At 33.9% G+C, this 23,051-nt stretch overlaps 1 long non-coding RNA gene and 1 pseudogene across 6 annotated transcripts in view; one reads left to right on the forward strand and one right to left on the reverse strand.

Annotated features, from left to right (window-relative positions):
• The window catches only part of LOC118520346 (uncharacterized), a 593,589-nt gene that overhangs the window by 329,867 nt on the left and 240,671 nt on the right, over positions 1-23,051 (reverse strand). The window lies entirely within an intron of this gene.
• LOC118520347 (U2 spliceosomal RNA) lies at positions 14,619-14,688 on the forward strand (annotated as a pseudogene).

Below are 23,051 nucleotides of genomic sequence, written 5' to 3' on the forward strand. Positions count from 1 at the left end.
GTTGATAAAACAGTATTTTGGTGGAAGATTTTTGATTGCAGATTTAATCTCCTTACTAGTTATAGATCTATTCAGATTTTCTGTCTTTATGATTCAGTATTGATAGGTTGTATGTTTCCAGGAATTTATCCATCTACTATAGCATTAAAAGGAATAAAATACATATGAATGATTTCAACCAAGGAGATGAAAGATCTATACAGTGAAAACTATTTAAAAATTGATGATATAAATTGAAGAATACACAAATAAATGGAAATATATTCCATGGTCATGGATTGGAAGACTTAATATTGTTAAAATGTCCATACTACAAAGTGATCCACAGTTTCAGTTCAATCCCTATCAAGATTCCAATGGCATTTTTCACAGAAAGAGAAAAAAATAACCCTAAAATTAATATTGAACCCCAAAAGACCCTAAATAACCAAATAAATCTTGGAAAGAATAAAGCTAGAGGTACCACAATTCCTGATTTCAAATAATACTACAAAGCAAAAGTAATCAAAACAATATGGTATTGGCATAAAACAGACACGTAAATCAATGAAACAGAATGAAGATCCCAGAAATAAATCCACACTTCTGACAAAGGAGACAAGAATAGGAAAAGAACAGTCTCTTCAACAAATGGTGTTGGGATAACTGGATATCTACATGCAAAAGAATGAAATTGGATCTCTATCTTACACATTTACAAAAACAACCCAAAATGTATTAAAGACTTAAATGTAAGACCTGAAAGCATAAAACTCCTAGAAGAAAACAGGGAAAAAGCTCCTTGACATTGGTCTTGACAATATATATATATTTTTTACTTGATACCAAAAGCAAAGGCAACAAAAACAAAAATAAACAAGTGAGGCAACATCAAACTAAAAAGTATCTGCACAGCAAATGAAACCATCAACAAAATGAAAAGGCAACCTCTGGAATGGGGGGAAACATTTGCAAACTACATATCCATATGGGATTAATACCCAAAAGATACAAAAAACTATATAACTCAATAGCAATAAATAAATAATATTAATAAACCAATTAAATAATAGGCAAAGGGACTTAATAGACATTTTTCCAAAGAAGAATTACAAACGGCCAACAGGTACAGAAATAGTGGTCAATATCACTAATTATCTAGGAAATGCAATTCAACCACAGTGAGGTATCACCTCATACCTGTGAGAATGTCTATCATCAAAAAGACAAGAATTAACAAATACTAGCAAGGATGTGGAGAAAAGGGAACACTTGTACACTCTTGGTGGGCATGTAGAATGGTATAGTCAAAATAGAAACCATATGGAGGTTCACCAAGAAATTAAAAATAGAATTAACATATGGCCCTGCAGTTCTACTTCTGGGAATATATCCAAAGGAAATAAAATCATTATCTTGAAGAGATATGTATACTCCTGTTTCATTGTAACATTATTCACAAGAGCCACTGTATGGAAACAAGCCAAGTGTCCACCAACAGATGAGTTAATAAAGAAAATGTGGTGCATATACAAAGATGTATTTATTTATTTTAGAGAGAGAGTGAGAACTTGCAAATGGAGGTGAGGGGCAGAAGGAGAGAGAGAATGTCAAGTAGACTCCCTGCTGAGCATGGAGCCCCACACGGGGCTTGATCTCACAACCCTGAGATCATGACCTGAGCGGAAACTAAAAGTAGAACCCTTAACCAACTGAGCCACCCAGAAGCCCCAATGTGGTGCATATATATAATGTAATATTAGTCAACCTTAAAAAAGAAGGAAATCTTGCATTTGATGCAACATGTATGAACCTGGAAGGCAGTATGTTAAGTAAAATAGGACAAATACAAATACTGCATTATATCACTTATGTGGAATCTAAAAAAAAAAAAGTCAAACTCATAGAAACAGAGAGTAGAATGGCGATGCATGGGGTAAATTGTTAGAGGTTAGTAAAAGGCTACAAACTTTCAGTTAGAAGATGAATAAAGTCTGAGGATCTAATATATAACACAGCGAATCTACTTGATAATAACTGTATTGTATAATTGAATTTTGTGAAGAGAGTAGAACATAAATGTCCTCACCAAAAGGAAAAAAAGGTAAATAGGTGAGGTGCTGGATGTGTTCATTAACTCTATGGTGGGAGTCCTTTCACAATGCATATGTATATCCAATCATCATATTGTACATTTTAAAATTTTGTCAAATATACCTCAATAAAGCTGAAAGAAATATTAATAAGGTGCTCTAAATTCCCTAAATTTCACCCATAAAATATCCTATTTTACCTTTCGATTTTAATGATGTGAACAAAAACTCTGGTCACTAAGAAAGTAACAGGCTGTATATTGCAAGACTTTATTAATGATCATCAATAAAAAGATAACATTTCATAATGCAATATATTAAATATTTCCCAAGTGGAAGCTGTGAGGAAATTTGGAGCATATATTGATGCTTTTGAGCAAATAGATTAAGATGAAATTAAGATGGACTGCTTTGTTGAATATAATTTTGAACTGAATTTAATCATTTTAACTTTATACTTTTCTGTGTTTTTTTGTTTGCAGTAAACACAATAATTTTTATAATATAAATAGGCATACGCATATCAACACTTTTGTAAACACACACACATGTGGCACACACACACACACACACACATACGATTAGCTCAGTTGCTATTGCTCTAAAAAATCATTAGCTATTATTACATGAACAAATCTCTAAGGCTCTTTACAATGTGCTAGTGGGAGCTGCCCCTATTGCAAACAGTACAGTTGAAAATCAGCATCTGCAATTTTGAGCTTCTGCCTTTGTGTCTTTGGTTTGGGGGGCTCAGATTTCAAATCCCTATTTATTTTTTTCTGTCCCTGAGTTCTTTTTCTATTTGAGATAAGAATTTTAGCAAGATGCACAACATGAGCATTTTAGGTTAGGAATAACTAAACATTTCTCACAGTGAGAACTATTAAATATGTAGAATCTCTCTTCCTAGAAGTCTTTAAAAGTAGAAAGTTTACCATAAGTGAACATTTACATGAATTTTTACATATTTATTCATTTGTCCTTATTAACCACAAACCACATTTTTAAAATATTTCCAGCTTCCCAGCAGGTTCCCTCATACTCTTTCCCAGTCAATAACGTCACCTCACTCTTGAGATAATGGTCATGCCATTTTAATACATGCTGTCTCTCTCCCTAAGTATGAAAGGTTTCTTTGCCTCATGTTTGGATGTTCAGGTGAACGAATGACTGCTTCCAGACCTACACTTCAAATAAATTTTGTATACTTCACATAGCACATAATTTAATTCACAGTACTCTAAAAATATTCATTAAATTTGATGAAAATTTAGCTTCATTTTTCAATGCTGTTGGAAGATGACTCTCTCTCTCTTTAAGGGTGTCCTTGAGCTCTAAAAAACAAAATTGCAGTATGCTAATAGCCAGTTTTGAGAACAGTCCATCCTAAACATACTCTTCAAACTCATTAACAATATATCTAGCTGATTTCTAAGCAGGTGATAACACATAAACAGGTGGAAATTTATAAACAAGATATATATTAATTTTATTATATCTATACTATCTGTAAAACAGAAGTCAATCTGCAAAGGATAACAATTTCTGATAGGAAAATTGAAGATGGTAATAAGATAATAAAAGGATTTAAAATCGGGGTGCCTGGGTGGCTCAGTTGGTTAAGCATCTGCCTTCAGCTCAGGTCATGATCTCAGGGTTCTGGGATCGAGCAGTGCATCAGGCTCCCTGCTCAGCGGGGAGCCTGCTTCTCCCTCTCCCTCTGCCGCATCCCCTCTTGTGCTTGTGCTCTCTTGCTCTCTCTCTGTCAAATAAATAAATAAAATCTTAAAAAAAAAAAAAAGGATTTAAAATCATCATTATCACCATCATCTGAAACTGAAATATGAGCATTTTAGGTTAAGAAAAATCAAACATTTCTCACAGGGAGAACTGTTAAATATACAGAACCTCTCTTTCTAGAGGTCTATGAAAGTAGAAAAAAATACCAATCTGTTAGAGATGATTTAATTGCAGTACTTTCTGGAAACTAGATAATGACCTCTAAAGACCCCTTTTATCCCTAGAATATTTAAGTCCATTTTTAAATAAAACTTTATATATACAAAAGTTTATCTTTAGCAAGCTGATATTTCAAAAATCAACTTATGTAATATTGAACTTCTTTTGCCCTGTTCATATACAGTTCATAGTAAATTCATACGGAGCTACAATAAGTCAAAATTGGAAAAATCAAAGATTCAGATTTTGCAAAACAAGAGAGATGCCTTTATTTGCTGTAAACTTAAAGTCAGCTTATTCTTCAGAGTCATATTTCTTATTAAATTTAAGTGAAAATAAACATGATACCCTTTGGGAAAGTACATACAATACTATTGTTTTGCCACACAAAGAAGTGTTTTATACAAAATGTTTTAGTAGTCATTCATACTAATAGGTGGTAATCATTAATTACGTAAGTTATTTCCCACAACTTTTGCAGATGGGTCAAGATATTCAAAGAATATTTTAAGAATTTTCCTTTTCCAAGGGCGCCTAGGTGGCTGGGTTGGTTAAGCATCCGACTCTTGGTCATGATCTCGGGGTTGTGGGATCCACTGCATTGGCAGCAGGCACTGTGCTCAGCAGGGAGTCGGCTTCCCTTCTCCCTCTGCCCCTCCCTCTGCTCACGCTCTTGATCTCTCGAATAAACAAATAAATCTTTAGAAAAAAAAAAAAATTTTCCTTTCCAATCAGAATTGTAGTCATACAACCCAAATGTAAAAAACAATTTTCTTCAGATACTATTTAGCAATAAAAATGACTATTAAGATAAACTACATTTTTTATTTAGATTTCAGAAGTTTTGTTTCTGTATTTGTGTGTGGCTGTTCCTCTGAGTTGTCTGTTAGGAGTTGAATTAATACAAATATATCAAACAACTAAAAGTCTTAATATAATAACAATAGGAGATAGAAAAATATAATAAAAGAGAAACAAAATATTATGATACACATCCTTACTTGGTTGCTAAAATATAGACTAGGAAAGCATTTAATGGATTCTTGGTAATGTTATAGTTCTCAATAGTGATTAAAATATAATAATAAGAAAAACTATTTCAGATATTTCCATTTATAAACTCTCTCCAAGGAAAATATTTCACATATTTGATAAGGCAGCATTGCAGAGAAAGGCACATTCTTGGAAAGCTGACTGGAAAAAGAGAAGGAAGCTGATAACAGGGGCCAGAAAACAAAAAGCAGAATGAAGTGCCTAGCTTGGAGTCACACCAGGAATTAATTATTAATCTGGTAGTAGATAAAATGCTATAATGTTTATACTAATTTTTGATTGCTTGAATATCATGTGTTACATATTTTACATATTTTGTAGCTGCAGGATAAAATTATTATGATGATTCAAAATAGTGATAATTGCAATAATGATTTCAATTGTAACAGAAAACCGTTTTATGGAAACAGATTATGAAGAAAGAAAATGAGTAAATAATAAAGTTTGTAAGACAGATATATGCAAAAAATTTCTGTCAAAAAATTTCAACAAAGCCTATTATACAAGTGTATTCTTATGCAAAGAAATACTGTATAGCTGCTGTCACCAGATCAGAGGACATCAGCAAAACATCCCAAACCCGAGGGATAAAACTATTACGAGACTGCGCATCAAGGATTGATACGGCAGCATCAGAAAATGCCAACCAGATAAGCACAATTTTCAGACCAAAATAGAAATGATCACCTTGTACAGGTATCCCTACTCTTGGTAAGATGATCTATAAATATGGCAATTTCCTGGAAACATTCTATTAAAGCACAACTAAAGTTATCTCTAATAGATGGACCTTCTGGTAAACTCATCAACCTGGGGGAACTCTGTACTGAATGTATGTTTGTGAGGATGCAGTTAAGGATGAGATTTATATAATGGGCCCCTGAAAACTGAAACTCTATATCCATTATTGATTGTCTCTGGGACTTTTGAAAAAATAAAACTTGTTTAATAAATATGAACACAGAAATAATTATATAATGAATTGTTATTTGTGATGTTTCAATAGGAAAGAAAAAGAGCACTGCAGAAGCCAGATGGAGGTCTTTACCACTCTGTGAGGGAAAACTGTGGATAGGTAGCAAATTCTGATAACATAGAGCTTTGATGTATTATCTGTATATATATCTTGCTTTTCCTAAACTGTATTCTTTAGTGCATATTGTACTAAATATATTCAATAATTAGTGGTTCAGTCCAAAGCCATAAAATCCTAGATTAAATGTTTTCCATTAAACATTCTGGGTTCAGTCAGTGCAGGGTTATAGGAAATTATTAAAAGTAAATCTTCAGAGAAGATTGACTCACCCTTGAAGTTAGTGGCAGTTCAAATAGGACAACATTTCACATAATTAAGGAAGATGATACCAAAACAACAACAACAACAAAAACAACCTATGTATCTAAAACCAATGCTTTTAAAATTATTATTATTTTTATATTTAGGAATCTCTGTAAGTATGATCTGATCCTCAGTGAATCCCATAGTATAGAAAAGTGGACCAAGGAACACACTATGCCCCTTGGTTCACAGTATCATCAAATTCCATATGTGACAAGACCAATGATAGATGACTCCAAAGAAAATGCAGAAGCTCCATAACTCATACAATTTAATAATGCTAAACCACAGGGAAATTCCTTTTCAACTAAAGTTTATGCAGCCATCCCTGGAAGCACTTCTTCTCTATCTTAACTATAGATACAATTTTACTTTATATAAACCTTTCATCTCTTAAAATATTTTGTCTTAATGTTAGAGTTCTCTAAATGGCTCAAAGGGTTGCTTTAATCTTTCTAAGCAACATTCTATTCCCAAATGGTGAATTTAACTCAGATCTACAGAAAATTCTACCCCAGCATCATCAACAACAAAAATGACAAAGGTCAGAAGTACTTTAAAAGCGAATACAATTATAAACAAAGTATCAACTGTGAAACATAATATATATACTAAATTAATTTACATTTTTAATCCTATAACGACTCCATGAATTTACTACATTTCATGACAGATTGTATTGTTAAATTCTAGATATACCCTAATACTGAAAATATGTAAAATTTTCATCACCATCATCAAAATAAGTTCTAAGTACTTTAAAGTACATAAAAGAAATAAGTGAATATTATTTCTTATGTAATATTTTTAATTTTTTAAACCTTGGTATGTTCTGAACATCAGTTAATTTATAATAACTAATTCACATTAACAAGATTGATATTCACATTTGTCCTACCATGCTTATCCTAAGATTTTCACACTAGTAAATGAGTGTCTTAAATTTATACCCTTAGGCATAACCTTTCTGGCCATTAACCCTAAAGAACGATTGAGTCAAATGTTTACTATATAGCATTAAATACAATGTAATCCTCAATTGAATAGATCTACTCTACTATGAATGTTAATATCTGACATAATCATGAAACTAACTTACACATTTCACAATAAAAAGTTATATAATTTTTTAAATCAAGATACCTGCATGATTACCACTATCAACTAAACTTCTATTTTTAATATAAACAATTTAATTATATTTGACATTTATAGGAGTTGCCCTTTGAAAAGTTGCTGAGAAAGAACATATCTCAAAATTCTGTCAGCCCTGGGCACCTGGGTGGCTCAGTCATTAAGCGTCTGCCTTCGGCTCAGGTCATGATCCCAGGGTCCTGGGATCAAGCCCTGCGTCCGGCTCCCTGCTCGGCAGGAAGCCTGCTTCTCCCTCTCCCACTCCCCCTGCTTGTGTTCCCTCTCTGGCTGTGTCTCTCTCTGTCAAATAAATAAATAAAATCTTTATTAAAAAAAAAAAAATTCTGTCAGCCCTACAAGGACCACTGCTACCACACTAATAACCCAGTCTTTATTGGCATCGAACCTAGACATGGAAGTTTCTTAGACTGCATGATGTGATATTATTTCTGTGTTTAAGAGTAATATCACAGGCAGGTATCTATTGGTCATATGAACAGAGGTTTCCTATTCTGTTGGTTCAATCTTTCAGTTCAGTTCCAAATGTCTGCCCTTTTTTCAGTTGTAAAAGTAGTCCTCATACTTTCAAACTGTTAACATAAACTTTTAAATTCACAAACAGATTTTCCACAAGGCCTTTTATTTTTATATTAAACTACATCTAGAAACTACAAATGTCAAAATTATTTCTACTCTGCTGAATCAGCCCAAGAATAAAATTGTATTTTGGAGACAGAAAATTAAAATGATTTTTTTCTCTTAATACATTTGAAGTATCTTAAAAATATGTTGAACATATATATATGTATATATATATACATATATATATACATAGTGCATATATATATATGTAGTGCATTCAGTATGTTTTATAAAATCTAATTCAGTCTTCAAATCTTCCTAGCATAATGAACTGACAAGTCATGTAGTTTTCGCTTTTGTAATTTAACACTCTTGAAATATACACATATCAATACTTTCAGAAAGCTAACTTTTCAAACAGTGATCTTGGCAAAATATAATCAAACTGCTTACTTTCCTACATAAATATGAAGTTTGTATGAACATTCGAAGACCAGGTGAAACGTCTCAACTATTCTGACCAGAAATCACAAACTATAATTAGCTCAGATCCCATGATAATGCTTCTTTGTGAATCAGAATTACATATTGTAATCAGAACCCTAATATAGACAAACTACATTATACAATATATGTTTTCTCCTTAGTTTTTGTTAAAGTACATTACTAATTAATCTTGTATGGTGACAGATGGTTACTAGACTTATCGTGGGGATCAGTTTGTAATGCATAAAAATATCAAATTGTTATGATGTACACCTGGAACTAATAGGATATTGTATGTCAATTATACTTCAATAAAAAATATTAAAAATAAGTACGATACTATTTATTGGCTAATCTGATCAATGTTTGTTGTTTCTTCAGATTGATGCTCCATTCCCAGTGTCCTTGTTCTTCTATCCCACTTACAGATAAGTAAGTGGCTTCAGAAAGAGAACCTGAAAGGTATTTTAAAAAATACTGTGGCATCTAAAAAATGGTGAAAACATTTAGAAGTAAATAAAATAGACACAGTGTTTCCTTAAAATTTTTTTATCCTGTGATCCTCTCTGAATTGTGGCCTTTCAATTTCCTTCCCTTATTCTGGTTTCTCATTAGAGAAATTCTACTAAATACTGTACCCAAATCCACCATACTTAAGGTGTTTCCTATTGTATTTGTTAACTATAGTTGTATAATAAATTCCCCAAAACTTCATTGTTTAAAACAAAGCCTATTTATTATCTCACAGTTCTTTGGGGTCAGAAAAGTGCACTACTTAGCTCAGTGGTTCTGGATCAGCATCTCTCAAGAAATTGCACTCCATGGCTACAGTCATCTCAAAGCTCAACTGGGGCAAGATCCCTTCCAAACTCATTCATATGGCTGTTGTCAGGCCTCAGATCCTAAGTGTCTCTGGGCTGAAAGTATCAGTTCTAGACCATATTGGCTTCTCACACATAGCAGCTGGATTCCCTCAGAGCAAGTGAATGAATGTGCAATAGAGGACATGCAAAACAGAAGTCCATAATCTGTTTGTAACCTAATCTCAGACGTGACAACTCTTCACTTTTACCTTATCCTATTTATTAGAAGCAAGTCAATAAATCACCCACACTGAAGCAAAGGGAACTACACAGAACACAAATACCAGGAGGTGGGGATCATTGGGGGTCACCTTGGAGGTTGCCAATCAAACCCATGTTCCAAAAAGTGAGTTCTTATTCCACTCCTCAATTAAATATTATCTTAGAGTTAAAGTAGAAAATTTACCTAATTTACTGAGTATCTACTATGTGCCATGTTTAGTCTCTAGTAAAATGGTAGAGATAGGGGTTCCTGGGTCGCTCAGTCATTAAGCATCTGCCTTCAGCTCGGGTCATGATCCCAGGGTCCTGGGGTGGAGCCTCACATGGGTCTCCCTGCTCGGCGGGAAGCCTGATTCTCCCTCTCCACTCCCCCTGCTTGTGTTCCTGCTCTTGCTATCTCTCTCTCTGTCAAATAAGTAAATAAAATCTTAAAAAAAAAGTACAGATAAATATAGCTTTCATTCTAGAGAGGCGAGAACAACAACAACAAAAAATCAGAAGCCAACAATGTAAGTACCATCAAGAAAAAATAAAATAAAATAGAGTAATAGGGAAAAAAACTGGCTAATAGAATGAGAGACTAATATTTTAATTAGTCAGGAAAATTTATCTGAAGAAGCACTTTTGAGATGGGAACTGAATGGTAAGAAGGGAAATCTTTAGAGGTGAAGATCAGGCATGTGAAGTAGGTTTTGCAAATTAGGCATACAAAGAACAGACTGGTACAGAAGAGCAAAATCTGAGATAAAAAGCAAATATGTCATCCAAAAAATCCAGAGAAGAGTGTGTATCCAGATGAAGGGACCATTCAGCTATACTGAATGCTGCTAGGAATTTTGAATACAAAGGGAACAAAGATGTGAATGTTCTTTTGTTAACAAAAAAGTCATCAGAGGCAAGGGGACAGGTGTAATTGGAAGACTTATTTGAGCAAGATATGGCATAGATGAGATGTTAGCAAGAGAAAACAGTAACTATAAAGAGATTTTTTATATTAAGTTTTGCTATTAAAGGACCAGAGAATGTGGGTGGTAACTAGGGGAAGTTAGAGATATAAAGTGAGAGATATTTTTTCAGATGAGAATATTAAAATCATGTTTATATGCTGATAGGAATGATCTAGAAAAGAGGGAAATGCTGATAATGCAAAAGAGGTTAAGTTCATTATTCATTTTTCTGCAACTATTTTAAAAAATATATTTATTTATTTTGGGGAGAGAGAAAGTACAAGTGTGGGGGGGAAGGGCAGAGGGAGAGGGAAAGAGAGAGAGAATCTCCAGCAGGCTCCCCACTGAGCTCAGAGCCCAACACAGGGCTCCATCTCACTACCCTGAAATAATGACCTGAGCCAAAATCAAGAGTTGGATTCTCAACCAACTGACCCACCCCTTCAGCAACTATTTTTTGACTATACACATCATGTACTCTTCCAGTTCCAGAAGATATGAAACTTATCTTCTAGTTTGGATAAAAAAGTAATAAACAAGGAGTATTAAGTAAAATACATGGTGTATCAGTTTACTAAAGAGAAAAATAATGCAGGCAATTTTAGATAGGGTGGCCAGATAGGGTCTCACTAAGAAAATATTTGAGTAAAGTTCTGAAAAAAGGAAATACATCATGTAGATATCTGAAGGAAGAAATTTCTAGAGCAGCAAGAGCAAAGATCTTAATTCAAGAGCATGCTTTATATATTTAATGAAGAGCAAGAAGGTGAATGGAGATGGTTGAGTAAATGAGAGCAAGGAGAAAACATCAGAGACATAGTAGGAAGCCAGATTTTATAGGCTTAAGTAAGATCATTTAAAGATTTTAGTTTCTATTCAGAATGGAAGGGAAACCATTAGAGGATGTTAAACAGAAGAATAGCCTAATTTGAAGATATTTTGAGAGTTGCTAATGTATCAGATATAGGCTGTGAGAGAAAAGGAGTCCAGTATGATGTATGGGTTTTTGATTGAGTACCAGAACGGAGCTGTCACTTACGGAGATGTGGAAGATTGAGGAAGGATCCACTTGGGACAAAAGTCATGAGATTAGGCAGTTCTGTAAAGAATTCTATAGTCCAAAGAAAATGCCCATCCTGGACATTTTCAAGCCATTAGTGGAGAGATCTGTGAAACTGGATCTATAAGGGAGTGAGTACAGGCATTAAAATGGATTCCATAGCCTAAGTTCTGTGTAATATAGCATATATATCAAGAAAATGAAGAGGAACCAGCAAATAAGACTGGAAAGGAGTTATCAGAGAAGTAGGAGGGAAATGAGGAGAGAGTGATGTTCTAGAAACCAAGTAAAAGTTTGGTCAGTTGTGCAGGATGAGTGGACAGGGGGCCAAGGAAAGCCAACACTTCAAAAAAAAAAAGTATGTAATTGTGTCAAATGCTGCTGATGCGCTAAGTTAAATGAGAACTGAAAACTGACCATTGCTTTTAGCAATGAGGATGCCATTGGTGATCTTGAAGAGAACATTTGTGCTGGTTTGTTGGAACAAAAGCCTGACTGGAGTGAGTTCAACAGAGAACTGGAAGAGAAAAACTGGAAACATTGAGAGAAAATTACTCTTTCAAAGTATTGCTTGAAGGGATGGGAAAATATTGTGGTGAGAGCTGGAGGAAAATGAGGAATGGGTGTAGGTTTTTTAATGGAAAAAATACCAAACATTTGTATGCTAATAGAAATGGCCCAGTAGAGGGCGCCTGGGTGGCTCAGTTGGTTAAGCGACTGCCTTCAGCTCAGGTCATGATCCCGGAGTCCTGGGATCGAGTCCCACATCGAGCTCCCTGCTTAGCAGGGAGCCTGCTTCTCCCTCTGACCCTATCCCCTCTCATGCTGCTTCTCTCTCTCTCTCTCTCAAATAAATAAAATCTTTTAAAAAAAATAAAAAATAAAATTAAAAATTAAAAATTAAAAAAATTAAAAAAAAAAAGAAATGGCCCAGTAGATCAAGGTCTTCTTCCTACATCTCCACCCATGTCTTTCCAGTCTCCTTTTCTGTTTCCTGTTTCAACACTATGACTTCTAAATATTGGAGTGGCCCAAGGCTCTTTCCTTTTCCTCTTTCACTAACTTTATAGGTGATTTGCTCCAGACTCACATTATCTAAATAATGATGGCTCCCAAACTGGTAGCTCCAGCTCAATCTCCTCCCTGAACCCTAGACTCATATACACAATTTTGTTTTCAACACTACTACTCGGATGTATAAACAAACACCTCAAACATAGCATGTTTTACTGAACACCTGATGTACCCCCATCCTGGATAACCACTGAGCAAGCTGCACCTTCTATTCTTCTTCCCCATTATTTAAGTAAATAATCATTCAATCCTCTCAGTTGTTTAGGCCTACATGCTTGGAATTAGTCTTGAAGATTTTCTTTCATAACCTTTATTCAATTCACCAGTGAATGCATTCAGTGCTATATCCAGTATATAAAACAATACTAATCACTTTTTGCTACTTCTGCTACCCTGGGCCCAACCACCATTTCTAAATTGAATTATTACAGTAACTTCCAGCTGGGCTCCTTTCATTCACTCTTACTCAGTTACAGTCTTTTCTCAACCAATAGCCAGAGTAATCCCATTAAGACAAAAGTCATATAATTTTATTCCTATTTTCAAAACTCCCCAATGGCAACCTATCTCATTCGGAATAAAAGTTAAACAACTTGCAAAGTCCTGCAAGACTTTACATGTTTGAGAACTCTACTACCTACTCTATCCTTTCCTCCTACTGCTCTCCTTCTCTCCCATACTGGTCCCCTTGCTGATGCTGAAACATTCTACACATGCACACAACATAGGGTCTTTGTTGTTTCTTTTTCCTGTAACATTCTTTATCCAGATATCTGTATGACTTGTTTTTATACTTCCTTTGGCTCATTGCTCAAATGCCACCTTACTAGAGATGTTCCCCTACTGCCCTACATAAAATAGTACCCCTCTTTCTCTTGGCATTATATTTTTGCCTGCTTTATTATTTTCTATAACATTTCTCACCATCTAGGCTACTATATATTTATTGATCTTTTTAAATCTCCCACATTAGGATGTAGATTCTTTTCTGTCCTGTTCTCTGTTACAATTCCAGGACAGAATAGAGCCCCACTCAGAGTAGGAATTCAATAAATAATTGTTGAATGAATGAATAAATTGCTCTCTTCAAATACTATCTCCATTACTTTGCCTAATTGAAAATTGGATTTCTGAGGAACTTCTTGGTAAATCAAATGACACTTGATAGGTGAATATTCTTGACTGTTCTGCCTCATTTGGCACTGGTTTTGATTTTTTCATTCTTTTAAGTCTCTCCTTCCATTCTCCTGATGTTCCTCATAACTTTCTCTTACCCACCATTCTCAGTTGCCATTGAGGGATCAACTTTTGGCCAGTCTGTTCAATCTTCTTCTTCAGGGTTCTATTCTTAATTCATCCTTTCCTACTCTGTCTCACTGAATTCATCTAATTCCCATGGTTTCGACAATGTTATATTTCTATATGTTGATATTGTCTGTAAAATTTGCATAAGCATGACTCACGCTGGTCCAGGAACTGCTTCTCAATTCTTGGACATGGGTCTCTAGATTCAATGATTTAGGGAATATGGCTCTGAAAGCTGCATTTTAACAAGATCTAGTGCTTTTATGCACACTAGCATTTAAGAACTACTGATCTATGTCTTCATATCTGATCTCCTTTTTGAGATTCACACTCAAATATTCAACTAACTATTCCTGACATTTGGATATATCTAAAGCAGCTCAAATTCTACATGTCCAGTGCTAATCTCATCATCTCGCCTAACTTTCCCCCTCAATTTTCCTCCGCTGTACCCTTATCTTGATGAGTGGTACAGTTATCTACCTACTGAACTTAGTCAGAAATCAGGATATAATTATCATCATCGCTTCTCGGCCTTTTGGCTAAGATCAAGTGTAGGATATAATTATCATCTTTCTTTCTTTCACCCTCACATACAATCACTCACAGATCCTTTTGTGTTCTATATTCTCATAGTGTTTAAACTCCCACATCATTTTAAACTGAAAATATTATAATAACTTCCATGGCCTCATTCTTTTCCACATTTATTTTCTTTTCTCCAAGGTGCTGCTAATTTGATTATGTCAAATATGTTTCTATAACATTTATAAAGAAAATATCTGTTCCATAGAGGATATAATCTATAATGAGCATTGTGATAGATAATTCAAGTGCATTATACCAGTTAACAACCCAGAATGTTTTGCATAACTTTCAAGATAATACCCACAGGTCTTATTGTAGTATATGTTGTTCTTTATAATATGACTTCAGCTGTTTCTTACTGACTCCCTCATCTCTTCCCATCTCACATGTCACAATTAAAATGAGTTGAATTACTTTTTGCTCTCTGAATGAGAGATGTTCTGTGGATCTTTGTATAAGCAGCTTCCTCTGCCTGCACCACCTTTCCAACCTCTCCTAGCTAGCTCCTAATCAGGACAGACCCCTCTTTTCCTGATGTCCATGGTCTGTGTTCAAAGACCACATGGAATACTTTAATATTATCATCTATCTACCTATCTTACTCTGGACTAGGAAATAAATGAGTGGTATAATGGCTTTTTTGATATGTCAACTTGGCAAGGCTACAGTCCCTAGTGATTCAATTAAACACTAATCTAGGTGTTACTATGAAGCAATTGCTAATCACTTGAAGTTAAATAAGGGAGGTTATCCTGGATAAACTAGGTGAGCTTGGCTGAATCAGTTGGAAGGCCTTTAAAGTAGGTCTGAGGTTTCCCTGAAAGAGAAGAAATTCCCCTATGGCCGAAAGCTTCAACTTATGCCCATGGAGTTTAATTGTACTTGTGATCCTTCCTACTGGTCCTGCTTCTCTGGTTGAACCCTAACTGATGAACATAGGTACTACCTTTTTTGTTATGCATGCCATGTGCAAAATCCAGTGCCTGACTGGATATGCACTCTGTACACTTTTAAATGAGTAAAAATGAAAAAAAAAAAAATCAATTCTGGAACAGTCAAGCCTTCTATCACAACTTGACCACTGAGAAACTTTGGAGAAAATCATATAGGTCACTATCACTGCAAACACACACACATACACACACACATACACACACAGTCTCTAACTTCAAGGGGGTCATAAAATTGTTTGAAAAATATTTAACTGTCTCTTAAGTGCTCCCTCTCCAATTCTGCTCAGTGAAAATTTTCTTCATTTCTCTTATGTTCCTCAACAGTCTGTGACCCTTATTTTAAACAGATAATTTAGCCTTCTATTTCACAAAGAAAATGGAGGACTCTAGGCATAAAATCCTTTACTTAAAAAAGACACACTTTTATACTCAACTACACTTCTTTGCCCCCACGTTTCAAAGGAAGTACATTTTTCTCTTTCAATCCAAGCCTAAATCCCAAACCTTGTCATACATTATCTATACTTTCACCTTCTATATAATTTTGCTTCCTTAACTATACCATTTCATGTTCTGTTTTTTTTTTTTTTCTGATAATCTGTTTTTCTACTAAAATTTGAATAACTGGTTCTTTTTACTTGTCCATCCTCTACATTACTTCACTGAAGTCTCTTACTGAGTCAAAAACAATGTCCTAACATGATGGACTTTCTTTAAAAAGTACATAATTAGCAAGAGAAAACTCATTTCAACAACCATTGCACACCATGTTCATTGCAGCATTATCACACTAGCCAAGAGGTGGAAGCAAATAAATATTTACCATGAATTAATGGATAAAGAGAATATGATATATACATACAATAGAATATTATTCAGCCTTAAAAAGGAGGAAAATTCTGTCATATGTTAAAACATGGATGAAATTTAAGGACATTATGCTAAATGAAATAAGCCAGTCATAAAAAAACAAATACTGCATGATTCTACATATATGAGGTCTCTAAAATAGACTCTTAGACACAGAAAGTAGAATTAAAGTTGCCAGGGCCAGAGGGGAGGTGGGAAAGAGGAAGCTGTACCATGAGTAGAGAGCTTCAGTTCTGCAAGATGAAAAAATTCTAGAGATCTGTTGCATAAAAATGTGCATACAGTTAATATCCTACACTTAAAAATGGTTAAGATGAGACATTTTGTAATGTGCTTTTTTACCACAATAAAACAAACAAAAAATAACAAAACTAAAGAAACTAATTCCTGTACTGTTTACTAACAGAATATCTGACCCAACTCAAAACTGAAAAAAGATGCATTTATAGAAACGTATTAGTACATGATTGCAGGTATGTAAATAGAAAGCTTTTAGTAAGAACACATGAACCAGTAGTGCCAATTTCCTTTTGTTTCGTATCTTTCTTAGAAGTGATAAACCACCTTTATCACCTTCTACAACTCTTACTTAAAAAATAATACCATAGATACTTAGAGGTTGAGATCTACCTCATTTAAAAGCCAGGGTGATCCACACTTTATCAGTTGTCCCAAGTATCCTAATTTCCCATGTTATACCACTTCTTGAATTCCCCTATTTGTATCTGTTTTTTGTCAGTCAACTTCTTGGAGTGTTTCTCAAAATATCACTCCATCTCCATGCTCAAATCTTGTTTCTCAGTTTTGGAACAAATGATTTAATTAAGGCAACATAGCAATCAAAAGTGAGGGCAGTGGGAGCAAATTCAGAAAGTGATGGCGATTTACCCATTGCTCAAGGACATACAGCCTCCTTCAATTTCAGGCAAAGGTATTAACCAAAATTAGGTTCAGATAATTAATTACTACTGAAGCCTAAGTGCATGTCCGTACACGAAAGGACCAGAAGAACAAAGTATTTGAAAAAATTTCAATTTTCAATAGCCCGTGAACAATAAAGATGTCTGCAAATTGTGATACTAGTTCTTTTCCCTTCCAGTTCTGTAGTTTGTATGCACACAATTAAATATATACTTATTCAGAAGATTTTGGTGTAAGGTAAGTCAACATGTCTCTGGAAGGAAAGTGTTTGTATTTTTTAAAAGTCTAAAATTGCTTTGCTTCTTTACAGTCTAGAACTTTTATGATCACTTTATCAAATAATCACTAGAGGAAATTTTTCATCCATTTTTATTTTTGCCTTTGTCCTTCTTACTTAGGTACATCATCTGGGGATGACTGCAGTGGTTTAACCTCTTGGCAATACCAGTATTGCTACAAGCTTCTTTCCCTGATATTTTGGATTTCTCTGGGTATGACTGACAACCCTAAAGACTCTAGAAAACTGTTAGAATCCCTTGAAAAATATTCTTTATATGTGGCTTCCAGAAGGTCTTTTTAGCATTTATTGAATTCTTGAATACTTAATTATACACCAAAACATTTGGAATCCTGGCCTGAAACTTTATGTCTTCATTATCTCATTTTCCATAATTTCTGAAGTAAAATTGTATTCTAGTATATTAAATAATAAATCATACTAGTGTTGGTTTATGTATATTTTGTGATAGAAAAAAAATCAATTCTTCCTAGAACAAGTTAAAGATTTTTTTTAATTAAAAACAATTTAAAGCCCAAGTTGATTTTTAAATAATAGGCAAAGAAATAAAAGTTCTGAACAGGTATTTGTTTGATTGTTTGGTTGATTCTGCATTCTAAATGCATAGACTTTATGCTTATTTCAATTAGGAGAGTAGTGCATGGTTACCTTCACTGTAGATCTTTGTGGTCAGTTACTCAACCAGATCATTGCTCAAACCTTGATCAAACTTGAATCAGTAGTAAAGATATAAATGGAAGGAATTTGTAGAAAGTTCACGGGGTTAGACACACGCTGCTAATTTAATTGGCAAGAGAACAATAAATCCACACAGGCTTCATATATCCTACTATAGCACCCAGTTCCTGATCAAAGCAACAGATTTTACAATTTTCTGAGGAACTTGTTTTCAATATAACATTCATGTAGCTGTGTAATAGCAGATGTCCTCGGCCAAGAATAGCTCATAAAAGGGATAGGGGATTCACTGCAAACTCTATACACTGTTTCTTTGGAATACAGTGATCATAATTATGTTTTTACAATGGCACTGTTTTCCTTTTTTTTTTTTTTGGCAGATGAAACTCAATTTTTCAAACAAGTCAGTGTCCCTTATCAAATCCTAAATATAGGGGCAGCTTTATCACCAACATTTGGCATGTAAGGCCCTACACAAATCTATTTGGCTGATTTAATTCACTTCAAAAAGGTAATTTTCTAACTACCCTCTATTGGCCTGAAAGAGTTAAGGTTCTGCCAGTTGGGTAGTTTAGTCCTTTCTCACTGGCACAAGGACATACATGAGATCCTTACTACAGATTTCTATGTATACAAACAAGCATAAAACATAAACCTGTAGGCTTCTCAATCTTTGTAACTAGAATATTAATTTAAAAATAGTTCTATTATAGTTACAATCAGGATTTTAAACTGTCTGCATTGCAAAGTATCACATACAGAAAAATGCACAAAACAAACCTATAGTATAACAAATTATCAAAGGAAAACTATGTAACTATCATCCAGATCAAGAAATAGATCACAACTAGATAAGTCTATTTATGTATCTTCTCTACCCTTAGCACTTCCTCTTTCCCAAAAGTAACCACTACTCTGATATCTGATATTTTAGTTTAAGTTTGCCAGTTTCAGATTTTTTTTTTTATAAATGGAATAATACAGTATATATTCTTTGGTATCTAGCTTGTCTACTTAAGGTTCATACTTTTTTTGTAGCCATATTTTGTTCATTTTCATTGCTTGTATGAGAACAGCTATGAGTATTTTCAACAGTTTTTCTGTGCATGCCTTTCTCTTACTTTATACCCAGGAGTGAAATTGTTGGTATGCAGATCTGCAGCACTAGCAGATGACAATAAACTGTTTCCCAAAATGTTTGTTCCACCCTCCCACCAGAAGCATTTGATAGCTCCTCATACTCCATATCTTGCTAATACTTCATATTATAGCTTTATAAATTTTACCCATTCTGGTGGATTAAAATATGGTAATTTATGAAAGACTATTTAATAAATTTTTCTTTCTCCAAATATCATGAAGATATTCTACTCTATTACTTTCTGGCCATCCCTGTTCCATGTAATGATTTGGGGGTATGGTGATAGAAACAATAAATAAATTATTATATATAAATATAATATATATCAATATAATACTGTGATATAGGGGTCAGGTTCAATTATTTTTATCAACTTGATATTCAATTGACTTATAAAAGAGATTGCCCTTCCTCTACTACTCTTTAGTCATATCATAAATCGAGTGTCCATGTGTATGTAGTCTTTCTATCTTGTTTCACTGATCCTTGTCTCTAACTTTGCCTTAATACCATAATTCCTTACTGTAGGTTATAAGGAGATTCGCTAAAAGTCCTCCAATAATGTTTTAATTCATCAAGAATGTCTTTTCTAATCTTGTCCCATGGCATTTCTCTATGAATCTTAGAATTAGCTTGTCAATTTTCACAAAAATGTCCATTTGAGTTTTCATTCAGATTGTAGTTTATCTATATAAAAATATTTGGGGAATTTGACACCTTTACCATGTACAATCTTCCAAACTATGAAAAGAGTATATATTCATTTATCTTTCAGTAATACTTCAAGCTGTCTGAGTTCCCAACTGGCATGTTAGTCAGGATCCTCAAAATTAACTATCACATCTGGGTTTGACTAATTTACTTCCTAAGTATTTGTTATATTTTATACATTAAAAATGTTTTCTTTTAACAGGTATTTTATACAGCCATTTGTATTTGGCATGTAGATATATTCTTTTTTCTATTCCAATTATTTTTATTAATTGTAATTTTACTGAGTCTTCAGCTAACAGGAAGGATTTCCAAATATCTATAATACCATTTAGTCTGGCTATTCTGTATTATTCAAATAATGACTTTGCTTATTTCACCATTTTCATTTTTCTGGCTATATTTTTTTCCAGGGAAATCTATTTTAGGAATGTGATTAAAAATCATAATTTTAAAATTCTTTGTTTCAAACTAAAATACCAGTTTGACATGTTAAACATTGATCTATTTGCATTAGTAAAGTTTTGGTTTTAAACAAAAAAATTCCAGGGCGCCTGGGTGGCTCAGATGGTTAAGTGTCTGCCTTCGGCTCAGGTCATGATCCCAGGGTCCTGGGATCGAGTCCCACATCGGGCTCCCTGCTCCTTGGGAGCCTGCTTCTCCCTCTGCTTCTCTCTCTCTCTCTGTCTCTAATGAATAAATAAATAAAATCTTTAAATAAATAAATAAATAAATAAACAAAAAAATTCCATTGTTGGAAAACTCCACAGCAGTTTTTGTGATATTTAGAATGGATTACAATTTCATATATTTACAAGTTTCTAGACAAAGTGATATCTGACCTAGCATAGTTAGTAAAACCTTTATACTTACTATGTCTCAAATAGAATAATGAAAATCTTTTTTAAAATTTAATTTAATAAAAATTTATATCTACTTAAGGTGTACAACACGATAATTTGATATACATATACACAGAAAATGATTACTATTGCCAAGTTAATTAATATACAGACATCGCACATATTACCATTTTCATGTGTGTGTGATAAGAGTCCCTGAAATTTCCTCTTTTAGCAAATTTCCAGTATCCAATACAATATTATTAACTATAATCATCATGCTGCACTTTAGGTCTCTAGACTTATTCATCTTACATAACTGCTACTTTGTACTCTTTGAGAAACATCTCCTCATTTCCCCCAACTTCCCTCCACTGTACTGCTCTACTCTCTGCTTCCCTGTATTCAACTTTTTTAGCTTCACCGTAATAGTGAGATCGTACAGTTTTTCTTACATTTCATTTAGCGTGATGTCCTCCAAGTTTATCAAATTGTTGCAAATGGCAGGATTTCCCTTTTAAGGCTGAATAACATTCCATTGTTGTATTTTTCTAGGTCTGTCCATTTTGTCTAAATTTTAAAGATTTATTTATTTATTTGAGAGAGAAAGAGGGGGAGAGCACATGAGTGGGGGGAGGGTCACAGGGGGAGACAGAGAGAGAGAGAGAGAGAGAATCTCAAGCAAATTCCCCACCCAGTGCAGAGTCTGTCACAGGGCTCAATCTCATGACTCATGAGATCATGACCTGAACCAAAACCAACAGTTGGATGCTTAACCGACTGAGGCACCCAGGTGCTCCCATTTCATTTAAATTTAAAAATTTAGAGTAAAATTGTTCATGATATCCTCTTGGTATGTTAGTGTTTACAGTTTCTGATATACATTCTTTTGAGGGCCCTCTCTCTCTCTCATTCTCTCTCATTTTTCCAGAAATTTTACTGAGTGTTATCTAGGAGCAATTATTTTTCCCTTGTTTTGTTTGGCATTCATTAGGTCCTGTGGTTTGTTATATGTTGCGATCAGTTTTGGAAAATTCTTGAAAATTATGTATTTCAAATATTGCTTCTGCCTCATTTTCTTTATCCCTTTCTAGGACTCCAGTTGCATACATATTTGATCATCTCGCTTTGTGCTGTTTCTCTCTTAAATACTCTTCTGTGTTTAACATATTTTGTTTCTCTTCACTTCATTCTGGAAATTTCCTTCTAACCTATTTCAAGTTCACTAATTTCCTTAGCATGTCTTATTATTGAACCAATCTTTAAATTTCTAACTTTAATTTTTTTTTTTTTAAGTTCTGGAATATTCATTTAACTATTGAAATTTTTTTCTTGCAGTCTTCTAAAAAGGTCAATCTTCTCAATTATCTCCCTGAATATAATAAAAATGGTTGTTTAAACTCAAACACAGCTAGAGGTACTAGAATCTGTGATTACTTTAATTCAGTTTCAAGTCTGAGATGATTTGAAATTAAGCATCAATTCATGGAAGAGCTAAACTACATGTTGCTCACCCAAGTTTTCCCTCTAGCTTTGAGAGAGTTTCAACATGACTGCTTAGATTCTAAAACATTGAGCTACCTCTTTCAGAATAAGCCAGTCAGTGTTCCTCAGGAGAGAGTGGCAATAAACACCAGCCATCTTTAAATTTCCACTCTTCAAATCTTGACCTTGTAACTTTTCACAGCTTTGTTAGCTCTACATGTTTTTAAGCTATTTGTTTTTAACTTCATCCAGCTTTTTAAAGTTGTCTTCAAGTGTGAAAATAGGTTCAAATTACCTAATCTGTTATAACCAAAACTGTAAATGTGAATAATCAGTTTAAAACTCTCTAAAGAACAACATCAAGACAAAAGATCTTTATAATTCTTTATAATTTTCATATGATACGTTTCTAATATATGAAAAAAATATTTCTGCAGAGTAGAAAAAGCATGAGTTAGTTTTTTGAAA

The sequence above is a fragment of the Halichoerus grypus genome, chromosome 1 (assembly GCF_964656455.1).
Source record: "Halichoerus grypus chromosome 1, mHalGry1.hap1.1, whole genome shotgun sequence".
Taxonomy (NCBI): Eukaryota; Metazoa; Chordata; class Mammalia; order Carnivora; family Phocidae; genus Halichoerus; species Halichoerus grypus.